Source organism: Somniosus microcephalus, chromosome 22 (assembly GCF_052327205.1).
Source record: "Somniosus microcephalus isolate GS21.2 chromosome 22, FLI_Smic_1.0, whole genome shotgun sequence".
NCBI classification, from domain to species: Eukaryota; Metazoa; Chordata; class Chondrichthyes; order Squaliformes; family Somniosidae; genus Somniosus; species Somniosus microcephalus.
In genome coordinates this window covers 17,658,706-17,672,699 of record NC_141008.1, presented here as the reverse complement: position 1 = coordinate 17,672,699, position 13,994 = coordinate 17,658,706, and the positions used below count along the sequence as shown (strand labels likewise).

Genomic DNA, 13,994 nt, shown 5'->3' with positions numbered 1-13,994 from the left:
TGACTAGTGGGGTACCGCAGGGATCGGTCCTTGGACCCCAGCTATTCACAATATATATTAATGATCTAGGCAAGGGAACTAGATGTAATATCTCCAAATTTGTAGACGATACAAAGCTGGGTGGGCGTGTGTGCTGTGAGGAGGATGCCGAGAAACTCCAGGATGATTTGGACAGGTTGGGTGATTGGGCAAAAGCATGGCAGATGCAATATAACGTGGATAAATGTGAGGTTATCCACTTTGGTGGCAAAAACAGGAAGGCAGATTATTATCTGAATGGCAATAGATTGGGAGAAGGGGAAGTGCAAAGAGACCTGGGTGTCCTTGTGCACCAGTCGCTGAAGGTAAGCATGCAGGTGCAGCAGGTGGTTAAGAAGACAAATGGTATGTTGGCCTTCGTAGTGAGAGGGTTTGCGTACAGGAGCAAGGATGTCTTGCTGCAGTTGTACAGGGCCTTGGTGAGACCACATCTTGAGTATTGTGTGCAGTTTTGGTTGCCTTATCTGAGGAAGGACGTTCTTGCCATGGCGGGAGTTCAGTGAAGATACACCAGGCTGATACCTGGGATGGCAGGAATGACGTATGAGGAGAGATTGGGACGATTGGGCTTGTACTCGCTGGAGTTTAGAAGAATGAGAGGGGATCTCATTGAAACTTATAAAATTCTGACAGGACTAGACAAACTAGATGCAGGAAGGATGTTCCCGATGGGGGCAAGGTATTGACTTGGATAGAGAACTGGTTGGCAGACAGAAAGCAAAGAGTTGGAATAAATGGGTCTTTTTCCAAATGGCAGATGGTGAACCAGGGGTCACAGTCTAAGGATAAGGGGTAGGCCATTTAGGACAGAAATGAGGAGGAATTTCTTCATCCAGAGAGTGGTGAACCTGTGGAATTCTCTACCACAGAAGGCAGTGGAGGCCAATTCATTAAATATATTCAAGAAGGAGTCGGATATATTTCTTAAGGCTAAAGGGATCAAGGGGTATGGGGAGAAGGCAGGGACTGGGTACTGAATTTGGATGATCAGCCATGATCTCATTGAATGGCGGAGCAGGCTCGAGGGGCCGAATGGCCTATTCCTGCTCCTATCTTCTATGTTTCTATGTTTCTAAGTGTGGATTACCGGATAGGTGAGCCCCCTCCCCTCTCCTCATCAGTGAAGAGGCACTGAGGCCAGTTGGAGTGCCTCAACAACCACCCCAATTGAAACCAGGTAACTCGGCACATATCAGGGATCAAAGCTGAGACCGCTCCGATCTTTAATGGTTCAGTGCCCTACCAGGAAGTGCATTTACCCAGTGAGCCATCGGGGCAACTTATTAATGGGCGCTGGGAAAGAACACAAGATGTAGAATGGGCACAACCGATGGGGCAGATACTCACCTTTCACTTAGCCCCCTTGGTGAACCATCCAAAAGGTCATATTTCGAAGCAGATTCGCCAGAGAGCTCGTGAATGGGTGGTTACCTTTATAGTTGTTGAATCCGGATTAAGCTGAAAAACTGCTTTCCGAACAGCAATCTAAATCACTTTCATGATAGTCATTATGTCATGTTTCAGTCATTAACAAAATTCTTATTTATCTTGGCTCCAGATGTTATAACCAATAAAACTGATGTGCATGAGGATTAACAAAACTGTTTGGTGCCAGTGTTTAATTAGATGCACTTCAATAAAGCCAAGCACAATGGAGAAAGAGCTTTCGTCACAATGATTATTCACTGCAATGATGACTGGGAGGAGATAAGACAGCCACAAAGTACTGCCATCAGCACGTCCCTCCTTATAACATTTCCCTACCACAGCCTCAGCAATTCTCTCTTTCCCCAGTCGTCAACTTTGTATTGACAAGGGCGTCAGTTCAGAGATGCAGCATTTCCACAAATCTGCAGAAAGGCTTTCTCTCCCTGCACAGTTGCCCAACCTTAAAAGCTTCTGTATCGGAATACAGAGGAGGCCTTCAGGGAGATGGCCCACTTTAAACTGACAACTGAGAGAAATGAGCAAGGATATTGAGCAGCTACGGCTGCTCACTGATACTCGCCAGTTTTATTAAGAATAAGCAGCTGAGTACAGGTTTCGATCCGTGCATGTAATGAATGAATACCACACTATTCTTTTCATTGCTGCACTGATTCTATCCCCCCTCTAATAATGATCCAAGCAGATAATCATGGTGCTTATTCACTATCACGCTACACTGATCCTAGTCCCCCATCCTCATAAAGGCAGAGTGTCTATTGACAACACTGTGTCAGCCAATGACTTGCACTGCGTCAGCCAATGCGTTGGAGGTGGGCGGCACTTACGGCAGGACTCACAGCAATCAGTCTATTTTACAGCAAACAAAGTCTATTTACTCAGCAAACAGAGTCTATTTAAAGCGTGTACTAAAGCAAACAGTCTACAGAGTCTATTTAAAAAGAATCTCTACGAACTACAGCAAACAGAACTCATGTCCGAAACTACAGCAACATCTCCCGATAAAGCAGGGTGATTTCTCGAGCAAAATACAGTGAGTGGAGGATAGTTACACAGTACAAATTATGTGCATAAAATTACTTCCTGGCTCATTACAGCAGTGTGATTGACGGGGGAATTATCCAATCATCTCCATTCTGGCTGGGAATAGTGGTGTCACTATATGCAGCCTCATAAAGGTGGTCCAGTCATGTGATTACTGAGTTCGATGCTCATTCACTGCCGTGCTATGTTGGTGCAGGCATGTAACAGCATGTACTGTGCTCATTTGCTGCACTGTATTAATCCAGCTGCACTGAGGTCCCAAGCCTGTAATTACAGTGCTCGTTCATTTCCACACTCACCCGCATGAAATACCAATCCCACCATGTAGTCACACTGTGCAATGCTCGGTCGCTTCTCTGCTACACCGATCGTAATCACCAGAATGTTGATCCAACCATGTTGTCACAGTATTCATTTCCACGCTACATTGATCCTAATCCCCATTACTGGAATGCTGATCCAGCCATGTAATTATAGTGTGTGCTGCTCATTCATTTCCGTGCTACACTGATCCTATTCCAACCAATATCCTGAAGCAAGTAGACAGTTAAAATTCACTGTGTCCATTTGCTCTCATGATAGATTGATCCCAGTACACCCATAATGTTGGTTCAAGTGTGTAATTGCACCAGTCCAAACTCATTTAGTTTCATGATACACGGAACTTAAAATTAACATGTATTATCCCAGCTCATCCAATGATAGAGAAATCCTGTCTTGGTAAATCATGTTTATCAGATCTAATAGAGTGCAATGTCAGTAACAATGATTATTTACTGTAACCGTGACCTGGGGCTGATACTCACGACATCCGTCCTTGTAATACTTCTCAATTACATGCACCATCTACAATACTAATCCTAATTCATCCATACCTTTATATTGATTTGTAATACACTAAAGGTTTATGTATAGCACACACTTCTTGTACTTACAGGAAGGTCATGCCAAACTATTTCCGTCACACTGGGCATCACACTTGGGTGTCACACCTGTGAATTAGGTTTAAGATGGTGAGGTGAAAATTCCCATGTACTTACCTTTCAGTCGTCCTAGCTCCTGAGATTTACACCTCCAATATAGGTGATACAGTAATGTGTAATTCTCCATTACGTTCCTTTTTGTCTCTATAATTGCCCCCTATCTTGGTCGCAACCCCTCTCCCCTCGACCAACACCGGGCACCTGCCACAGAAAAATGTGGCCTCTGCATCTCCAAAACTTGCCCCTGACCTGCCAGTCTGTTATCCTGACTGAATGCCTCCTCCTAATAATCTATCCTCTTCCGCCGACCTCCGCAACCACCACCCGTAAGATGCCACCTCAGAGCCCGATCCCTCCCACCCCACTCTCCAGCTGCCACTTCTGGCCTGAAAAGATCATGCCACCTGCCTCTCACTGGTTGGCGCTTTCGCTTCTCACCCACAAGAGAAGGAAAGGGAGAGAGCAAGAGAAGCAAAGCAGGGCAGAGAGAAAAACAGAAACAAATAGCGAGAGTGAGGCAAGGAGAGAATCAGTAACAAAAAGACAAAAGAGGCAGGTAAGGCAGAGTGTGTAGCCTGCAATTTATTGTGAAGAAAGTCATGGTAATCCACCAGTAATATATTCAAATCTTAAGGATAGTACACCAAGCCATATATGGAGATATTAGGACAGGTGAGGTCAATGAGGTAGGTTTTAAGGAACATCTTAAAGGATGAGAGAGGTGAAGAGGTTTAGGGAGGGAATTCTAGAGTTTAGGGCCCAGACAGCTGAAGACACAGCCAATAATGGAGAAACAAAGGAAATCGGGAAGGCCAAAATTGGAGGAGTGCACAGGATACCAGGACGATCTGCCAGATACATTTAATCAAAACAAATCATTCAAATTTACTAACTATCAAAATTACACAAGGCCATCAGGGGTGTTATTTGGCCCCAGCTGAAAGTGTGTAAATGTGGATTTGGGTGAGAACAGGCGAGGGGTTGGTTGTGATGCCCTTCCGACTTGAATAGCCGGGCTAAAATCACCTTTTATGCTCAGTCATAAAAAATGTCCACCCGAACTAGCTTGTAGGTGCTGCTGCTGTCCTTGAATCTAAATGCCCGTGAGATTGAAACCCTCATCCATGCCTTTGTTACCTCTAGACTTGACCATTCCAATGCTCTCCTGGTCGACCTCCCATCTTCCAGTCTAAACTTGACTTGTGCTCATCCAAAACTCTGCTGCCCGTATCTTAACTCGCACCAAGCCTCATTCGCCCATCACCCCTGTGCTTCCTGATCTTCACTGGTTCCCGGTCCGACAACACCTCAATTTTAAAATTCTCATCCTTCTTTTAAAATCTCTCCATGGCCTCGCCCCTCCCTATCTCTGTAACCTCCTCTAGACATACATGCCTTTGAGATCTCTGCGCTCCTCCAATTCTGGCCTCTTGCGCATCCCCGATTTTAATCGCTCCACCATTGGCTGCCTTGGCCCTAAGCTCTGGAACTCCCTCCCTAAACCTCTCCGTATCCCTACCTCGCTCCTCCTTTAAGATGCTCCTTAAAACCTACCTCTTTAACCAAGCTTTTGGTCATCTGTCCTGATACCTCCTTCTGTGGTTCAGTGTCAAAAATACTTTTATTGATATCACTCTTGTTAAGCACCTTGGGAAGGTTTGCTGCATTAAAGGCACTATATAAATGCAAGTTGTTGTTGTTGTTGTTGATGATTCGTAACATGTTGATTTGCTCAGTGTTAAACACAATCAGAATAACAAAATGGAGAAATCTCAATATACAAGAGGTTGGGTTAGTGTGTTCAGTGATAATAAGCCCCAGTCCATTTTTCTGGGTCGGGGCTTATTACGTAATCATGGTGCTGTCAGGAGGGAGCCCACCTGTGTAAAGGTAGACAATCCTGGCAGTGCCGCAGTGGGAACACCACTGCACCACCAGAAGGTCCCAGAGCAGAGTTCAAAGGGCAGAAGCACCCCGAAGATTAGAAGAGCTGTCCCACTGAAGGCCTCAGCCTCAACACGTAAGTGTTGGGAATGGAATGGAGGGGGAGGCGGCCGTTACAAAGCCCTCTCCTTCCACTGGGGGCAGCTGGCAGCCGTTACTGCCGTTCCCAGAACCTCCAGCCACCTTCCTCATGGCCGACCCGAGAAGTTGTGGGTACAAGTTGCATTTCTAAAGCGCCTTTAACGTAGTAAAACTTTCTGAGGAGCTTGACCAGAGCATTGTCAGATAAAATTTGACACCGAGCCATATATGGAGATATTAGGACAGGTGAGGTCAATGAGGTAGGTTTTAAGGAGCATCTTAAAGGATGAGGGAGAGGCGAAGCGGTTTAGGGAGAGAATTCTAGAGTTTAGGGCCCAGACAGCTGAAGACACAGCCGATAATGGAGGGACAAAGGGAATCCGGGAGGCCAGAATTGGAGGAACACACAGGATACCAGGACGATCTGCCAGCACATGGGCGCCGCCCCCTCCACCATCATTTGCATGTGGTGGCCAGGGAAGGAAAAACCAGCCACAGTCGTGGTGGAGTGGGGGGGGTTGGTGGTGGTATAAACTCTGGGACTAGGCAATCGGAGTGTTCTGGTCCTGTGCGTTCCTGGCTCGTTCTGCAATTGATGAGAAGCTGTTGCTTGAACCACATTGTGGTGAATCACTCGGGGCCATTTACAGTACAACACAACGACCGCCGAGAGACGGACAGCTGGCCTGTGAGCTGGTCCTGTAATAATCAATGTCTGTAGTGAAACAACAACAACAACTTGCATTTATATAGCGCCTTCAAAATAATAAAATGTCCCAAGGTGCTTCACAGGAGTGTTATAAGAAAAAAATTTGACACCAAGCCACATAAGACAAAATTAGGGCAGATGACCAAAAGCTTGGTCAAAGAGGTAGGTTTTAAGGAGCAGGAAGCTTAAGGAATATAAAAGACAGCTGAGGCAGGACTATACAGAACAGGTTGCCTGAATGTGACAGATGCGGTGAATCATTGATATCCCATCAACCTTGTGAAAGATAATTTTAGTGAATGAACTCCTGCAGTACAATATTAACAATACATAGTTACTGTTTTATCTGACATTTTTCCAGCATAAATGATTTCCCTTTCATAGCAGTTCGTCCTGTGGCATAATCCTTTCAGTCCACAGATCAAAGAGCAGGTTACAATCTGCTCAATTTTTCATGGCATCTTTGAGCTGAGTCAAGTACTTCTCTCAGCCCTCACGGTCCCTAATGAGTGACCTTGCCTTCAGAAAATTGGATTGTGCGGCAGCTGCTTGAGTAGTGCTTGGTAAACATCATGGGATCTCCTTCAAACAGTGCGGAATTATGCAGCAAACCTTGAACTTAAACATTATACAACCTTGAAAGTCCTTGCATCCGACCAAAGGGATCAATGTTAACTAGTATCTCAAATTTTTTTTAAAATTCGTTTTTATGGGATGTGGGCGTCGCTGGCAAGGCCAGCATTTATTGCCCATCCCTAATTGCCCTTGAGAAGGTGGTAGTGAGCCGCCTTCTTGAACCGCTACAGTCCATGTGGTGAAGCTGCTCCCATAGTACTGTTAGGGAGGGAGTTCCAAGATTTTGACCCAGCGAAGGATCGGCGATATACTTCTAAGTCAGGATGGTGTGTGACTTGGAGGGGAACGTGGAGGTGGTGGTGTTCCCATGTGTCTGCTGTCCTGGTCCTTCTAGGTGGAAGAGGTCGCAGGTTTGGGAGGTGCTGCCGAAGAAGCCTTGGCGAGTTGCTGCAGTGCATCTTGTAGATGGTACACACTGCAGCCACGGTACGCCGGTGGTGGAGGGAGTGAATGTTTAAGGTGGTGGATGGGGTGCCAATCAAGCGGGCTGCTTTGTCCTGGATGGTGTCGAGCTTCTTGAGTGTTGTTAGAGCTGCACTCATCCAAGCAAGTGGAGAGTATTCCAAAACACTCCTTACTTGTAGATGGTAGAAAGGCTTTGGGGAGTCAGAAGGTGAGACACTCGCCGTAGAATACCAAACCCTTGTTGCCACATTATTTATGAGGCTGGTCCAGTTATGTTTCTGGTCAATGGTGACACCCAGGATGTTGATGGTGGGGGATTCAGTGATGGTAATGTCATTGAATGTCAAGGGGAGCTGGTTAGACTCTCGCTTGTTGGAGATAGTCATTGCCTGGCACTTCTGTGGCGCAAATGTTACCTGCCACTTATCAGCCCAAGCCTGAACGTCGTCCAAGTCTTGTTGCATGCGGGCATGGACTGCTTCATTATCTGAGGACTTGTGAATGGCACTGAACACTGTGCAGTCATCAGCAAACATCTCCATTTCTGACCTTATGTTGGAGGGTAGGTCATTGATGAAGCAGCTGAAGATGGTTGGGCCGAGGACACTGCCCTGAGGAACTCCTGCAGCGATGTCCTGGGGCTGTGATGATTGACCTTCAACCACCACAACTATCTTCCTTCTTCTATTATCTTAATGGCAAGAAACTGGAAAGTACTGAAGTACAAAGGGATCTGGGGGTCCTGGTGCATGAAACTCAAAAGGTTAGTATGCAGGTGCAGCAAGTGATTAAGAAGGCCAATGGAATGTTGGCTTTCATTGCTAGGAGGATAGAATATAAAAATAGGGAGGTATTGCTTCAGTTGTACAAGGTATTGGTGAGACCGCACCTGGAATACTGCATACAGTTTTGGTGTCCATACTTAAGAAAAGACATACTTGCTCTCGAGTCAGTACAAAGAAGGTTCACTAAGTTAATCCTGGGGATGAGGGGATGGACATATGAGGAGAGGTTGAGTAGATTGGGACTCTACTCATTGGAGTTCAGAAGAATGAGAGGCGATCTTATTGAAACATATAAGATTGTGAAGGGGTTGGATCGGGTGGATGCGGGGAGGATGTTCCCGATGATGGGTGAAACTAGAACTAGGGGGCATAGTCTTAGAATAAGGGGCTGCTCTTTCAGAACTGAGATGAGGAGGAACTACTTCACTCAGAGGGTGGTAGGTCCATGGAATATGCTGCCCCAAAAAGCTGTAGAAGCTACATCATTACATAAATTTAAAACAGAAATAGACAGTTTCCTAGAAGTAAAGGGAATTAAGGGTTACGGGGAGCGGGCAGGAATTTGGACATGAGTCTAGGTTCGGATCGGTCATGGCCCTGTGGGTAGCGGAGCGGGCCCAGGGGCCGTGTAGCCTGATCCTGCTCCTATTTCATGTGTCTAATTCTATTAGATTCAGGAGATAGTTCTGTGATAGTAGATTGGCGGTTAGGATCAGATCAGCCATGATCTTATTGAATGGCGGAGCAGGCTCGAGGGGCCAATTGGCCTACTCCTGCTCCTATTTCTTATGTTCTTATGTTCTTATGCTAGGTGTAAAGTCCGCGCCTCAATAATACACGGACTTCGAGAGAACAGTTTAACAGGTACTTTACTGAACAGGAGGCAGCGTCAGACTGAAAATACAGAAGCCTGCTAGGGCCTTTTATACAGGGGTGGTCACTGCCGGTACTGCAGTCTAAGACCAGTTATTCCCTTAAAGGTACATACACAACAATTCCTCCCCTTTTAGATAAACAGTACATAACATTCATTTAACAACTAAATAATAACTAATTACAATTACAATTTTCTCAGTAATATATACATCAACTGAAATAGTCATTTATAAGTTCAGTCTTTGAGGAGGCTTCCTGATCCGGACTGGATAGTGCCTTTCTCGAGTATCCTGTTCTGGCGGTGGAGTTGATTCTGGTTCATTGTCATTGGTTGGTTCGTCAGCTTCCAATACCCCTGCTTCTGAGGTAGACGCAATCTGTACTTCGGGCTCATTACCAGGTGCACATGCTTGTGGTACAGGTTTGGCTTGTTCCTGTGACTCTAGAATCTGGTCAGCATGGCGTCTCACGATGCTCTCTCCAACGTCCACTGTGTACATTAGTGGTCCCTGCTGTGTGCATATCGTTCCTGGCTGCCATTTTTCTGTTCGGTAGTCGTAGGCCAAGACTGGTTGCCCTATCTTGAAGCTCCTGGTTGGCTTCTCATTTATGTGCTGGAACTGCTTATCCTCAACATCTCGTCTTATGTTTGGTTTGAGCAAATCCAAGCGACATCTTAGTCTCCGGTTGAAAAACAGTACGGCTGGAGTTTGGTTGGTTACTGCATGTGTCGCATTCCAGTAAGTAAACAAGAAGTTATCCACCTTGTGTTGCAGTGGTATGTCGTCATTATACATTGCCTTTATGGCCTTTTCAAAGGTCTGAACAAACCTCTCAGCCAATCCATTTGTGGCTGGATAATATAGGGCAGATGTGTAATGTTTCACCCCATTATTCTTCAGAAACCTCCGGAAATCCTCAGACACAAACTGTGGGCCATTGTCGGAACAAATCTGTTCTGGCAACCCATTGCTAGCGAAGATGGTCCTTAGGACTGCAATAGTTTTCTCCGTGGTGGTGGAGGACATTTTAATGACCTCTGGCCATTTCGAATGGGCGTCCACAGCGATTAGAAACATTGAGTCCATAAATGGACCAGCGAAATCAATGTGTACCCGTTGCCATGGAGATGAGGGCCACTCCCATGGATGTAGTGGGGCCTGTGGTGGAGCGTTTTGGACCTTCTGGCATCCTGTGCATCTCTTGGTCATATCCTCAATTTCTTTATCGATTCCCGGCCACCACACAAACGCCCTGGCTAGGCTCTTCATTTTTACCCCTCCCAGATGACCCTCGTGAAGTTCATTGAGTACTCTATCTCTCAACTTGGGTGAAATTACCACTCGGGATCCACACATCAAGGTTCCCCGGCACACTGACAGCTGTTCTCTCCTTGGCGAGAATGCTGGCAACAGTGAGTCGCCATATGCTGGCCATCCCTTCACCGTCAAATCATAGACCCGAAAGAGTGTCGGGTCATTTCGGGTTTCCTTCTCAATACTTGCGTTTGTAACAGGCAAACATTCGACTATGGTCGCATGGAATATCTCCACAGGGTCCACTGCAGGTGCTTCTTCCGCCGTAGGCAACAGTAGGCGCGACAGCCCATCAGCGTTTCCATGTTGTTTCGTACCTTTGTACTCTATGCCATACTGATGTGCCCCTAGAAAAAGTGACCATCTTTGCAGCCGTTGCGCCGTCATCACCGGAACGCCCTTCTTTGGGTTAAAAATTGAGACCAGGGGTTGATGATCAGTCAGTAGGGTGAATTTCTGCCCGTGCAGATAGTGATTAAACTTCTTCACCCCCCACACTAGGCTGAGGGCCTCCCTGTCAATCTGGGCGTAGTTATGCTTGGCTGAGGTTAGCGAGCATGATGCAAAGGCTATTGGCCTCTCTGAACCGTCACGGAATTTGTGTGACAGCACCGCTCCAATGCCGTAAGGTGACGCATCACATGCCACCCGAATCGGTAGTGTTGGGTTGTAGTGGGCCAATACTTCTTTTGAAGTGATTTGGCATTTACATTCCTGAAAGGCACGCTTACACTCATCACTCCATTTCCATGTTACACCAGTTTGAAGCAGGGCATTCAGTGGGTGCAGAATTGTAGATAAATTCGGCAAGAACTTATGGTAAGGTGTTCATTGTCATTTTCGCCCGTAACCAGGATGTCGTCCAAATAACACTGGGTCCCCGGGATCCCTTGCAGGACTTGTTCCATTGCCCTCTGCCAAATAGCCGGGGCCGATGCTACCCCAAATACCAGTCGATTGTACTGGTAAAGGCCTTTGTGAGTGTTTATCGTGAGGTATTTCCTAGATGCTTCTTCCACCTCCATTTGTAGATATGCTTGAGCCAGGTCAATCTTTGTAAAACGTTTCCCTCCAGATAGTGAGGCGAAAATATCTTCTATCCGCGGAAGCGGATACTGTACTGTGTGCAGGACTGGGTTCACAGTCACCTTGAAGTCCCCACAGATGCGAACCTTCCTTGGCTCCCCAGGCGTGCTGCTCAATGCTTTCTTCATTACAGGAACGATGGGTGTGGCCCACTCGCTCCAGTCCACCTTAGACAGCACCCCCGAACGCTTCAGACTCTCCAGTTCAGCTTCCACAGCTGGGCGTATCGCATATGGCACCGGTCTGGCCTTGAAAAATTTTGGGGTTGCGTTACCCTCAATCTTTATGGTTGCCTTTACTCCTTTTAGAGTCCCAAGTCCTTGTTGGAACACCTCTTCCGCGTCAGATAGAATTTGTGATAGACGTCCAGGTGCGACGTCATCATCTTTTTTTCTCAGTCACAGTTAGTGCCAGAATGGAATGCCAATCCAATTGTAGTTTTCGGATCCATTCACGTCCCAATAATGGTGGTCCTCCATCTCGTAGTATATACATGTATAGTTTCTGTGTTTCCTTTCCGTTATATTCAACTGGCACCCTTATTTTTCCTCTGGGGTAGACCTTTTGCCCCGTGTATGTCTTCAATACAATGGACATGTCCTTTAAGGGTATGTGTGAGAATAGCCGCTCATAGTCTCGTCGATTCATGACAGTTAGGGCTGATCCTGTGTCCAATTCCATCTTTACTGGGGACCCTGCTATCATGAGGGTGACCCAAATGGTTCGGTGATCTTCCTTTGCGATCACGTTGTGTAACTTTAAACAACTTAGTCGCCTGCTCCCGGAGTCCTTATCACTCTCCTGATCTTCTGAACTACTATCTGTCAGTTTCTTTACTTTCCTGTACTGTTCTTTAGTAGCTCTTGTTGTGTTGGTCTTCTTTCCCAACCTGCAGACTCTTGCTATATGTCCCATTTTCCCGCATTGCCTGCATATTTTGTCTTTAAACCAGCAGTCCTTCTGCTCATGGGTTGTTCTGCCACAGCGATAGCACTTTTCGGCTCCATACGCCATTTCGTTAGCGCTGTATTCTTGTGGTTTCTGTTGTATTTCCGCAGCTCCCCGTGCTGCTGCTTCGTAGGATACTGCCACGCTGAAAGCCTGTTCTAGCGTCAGGTCCTTTTTTGAAAGTAGTCGTTTCTGGGTTCCTTCACTCTGGAGCCCGCAGACAAACTTATCCCGTAAGGTGTCTTCCAGTCCTGCTCCGAACTGGCAGTGCTTCGATAACTTGCGTAGTTCCGTAAGATAGTCAGCATTGCTCTCATCTTTGTGCTGGTCTTTTATGGAACTTGAATCTTTCTGCTATCAGCAGTGGTGTGGGGCTTAGGTGTTCCTGTAAGATATGAACAATCTCCTCAAAACTTTTCTCCATTGGTTTAGCTGGGGTAATTAAATTCCGCAATAGGCCGTACGTACTCGCACCCATCAGATTTAATAATACCGACGCCCTCTTTCCATCGGCCACCTCATTTGCCTTGCAGTACACTTCAATTCTTTCCACATACGTGGTCCAATCTTCTACCTCATTGTCGAAAGCCGTGATACTGCCACTTTTCAGCATCTTGGGTGATTTAAAATGGCGCCTCCCGTGCTTTTGCTTCTTCCCCAATGGAATAAAATGGCGCCTCCCGCACTTTTGCTTCTTCCCCAACGGGATAAAATGGTGCCTCCCGCACTTTTGCTTCTTCCCCTTACTACCACGCTGCTCCTAGCATTCTACGGGGTAATGGCGGCGACCCGCAGCTTCGGCGCGTCTCGCTTTCCTTTCCCCCATTTAGTTTCTCTCCGCTGTCCTGTTCTTGAGCACCGACCACGCCCTGTACGCTCCACCCTCTCTCTCTTGTTTTCTTTTCCCGGCGACGCTGCACGGCCTGTTTTGTAGAGCCGCTCGATCGAGCTTGAGCCCGCCGCAGTCCGGAAGGGTCAGCGCGCTACCTGCTACCAGCACGATTCGCTGGAACCACAGTCTCTCCCGCAATTCTCCGAACACCGATGGATTCTTTGGGCGGTTGCCCTCAGTCGACGCCCGTTGCTCAGACTACGACCTTCCAGGACCTTCCTTTCAGGCAAGATCCCCGTGAGATGATGCCACACTGCAGGTGAGTTCGAACTTACTCGTCGCCACTGTAAAGTCCGCGCCTCAATAATACACGGACTTCGGGAGAACAGTTTAACAGGTACTTTACTGAATAGGAGGCAGCGTCAGACTGAAAATACAGAAGCCTGCTAGGGCCTTTTATACAGGGGTGGTCACTGCCAGTACTGCAGTCTAAGACCAGTTATTCCCTTAAAGGTACATACACAACACTAGTTATGACTCCAGCCAGTGGAGTGTTTTCCCCCTGATTCCCATTGACTTCAGTTTTACTAGGATGCCTTGATGCCACACTCAGTCAAATGCTGCTTTGATGTCAAGGGCAGTCACTCTCACCTCTGTTATTCAGCTCCTTTGTCCATGTTTGGACCAAGGCTGTAAATGCTAGGTCTAGAAATAAGGCTGCGCAGTGTTGGTTTTTCAGGTGCTACCGGCCTACTAAGGTCCACATTGGTTAAAGTGGATGCGCTGGTGTCAGGTGCGCACACTGGTATCATTTAAACCCAAAAATAATTTATTCAAATTAGGGTCTTGCAAGATCCGTTTTCC

General features: G+C 46.8%; 1 long non-coding RNA gene across 2 annotated transcripts in view; it reads right to left on the bottom strand.

Annotated features, from left to right (window-relative positions):
- LOC147102067 (uncharacterized) overlaps positions 1-13,994 on the bottom strand; it is a 221,532-nt gene that overhangs the window by 151,395 nt on the left and 56,143 nt on the right. The gene's annotated exons all lie outside the window — the stretch shown is intronic.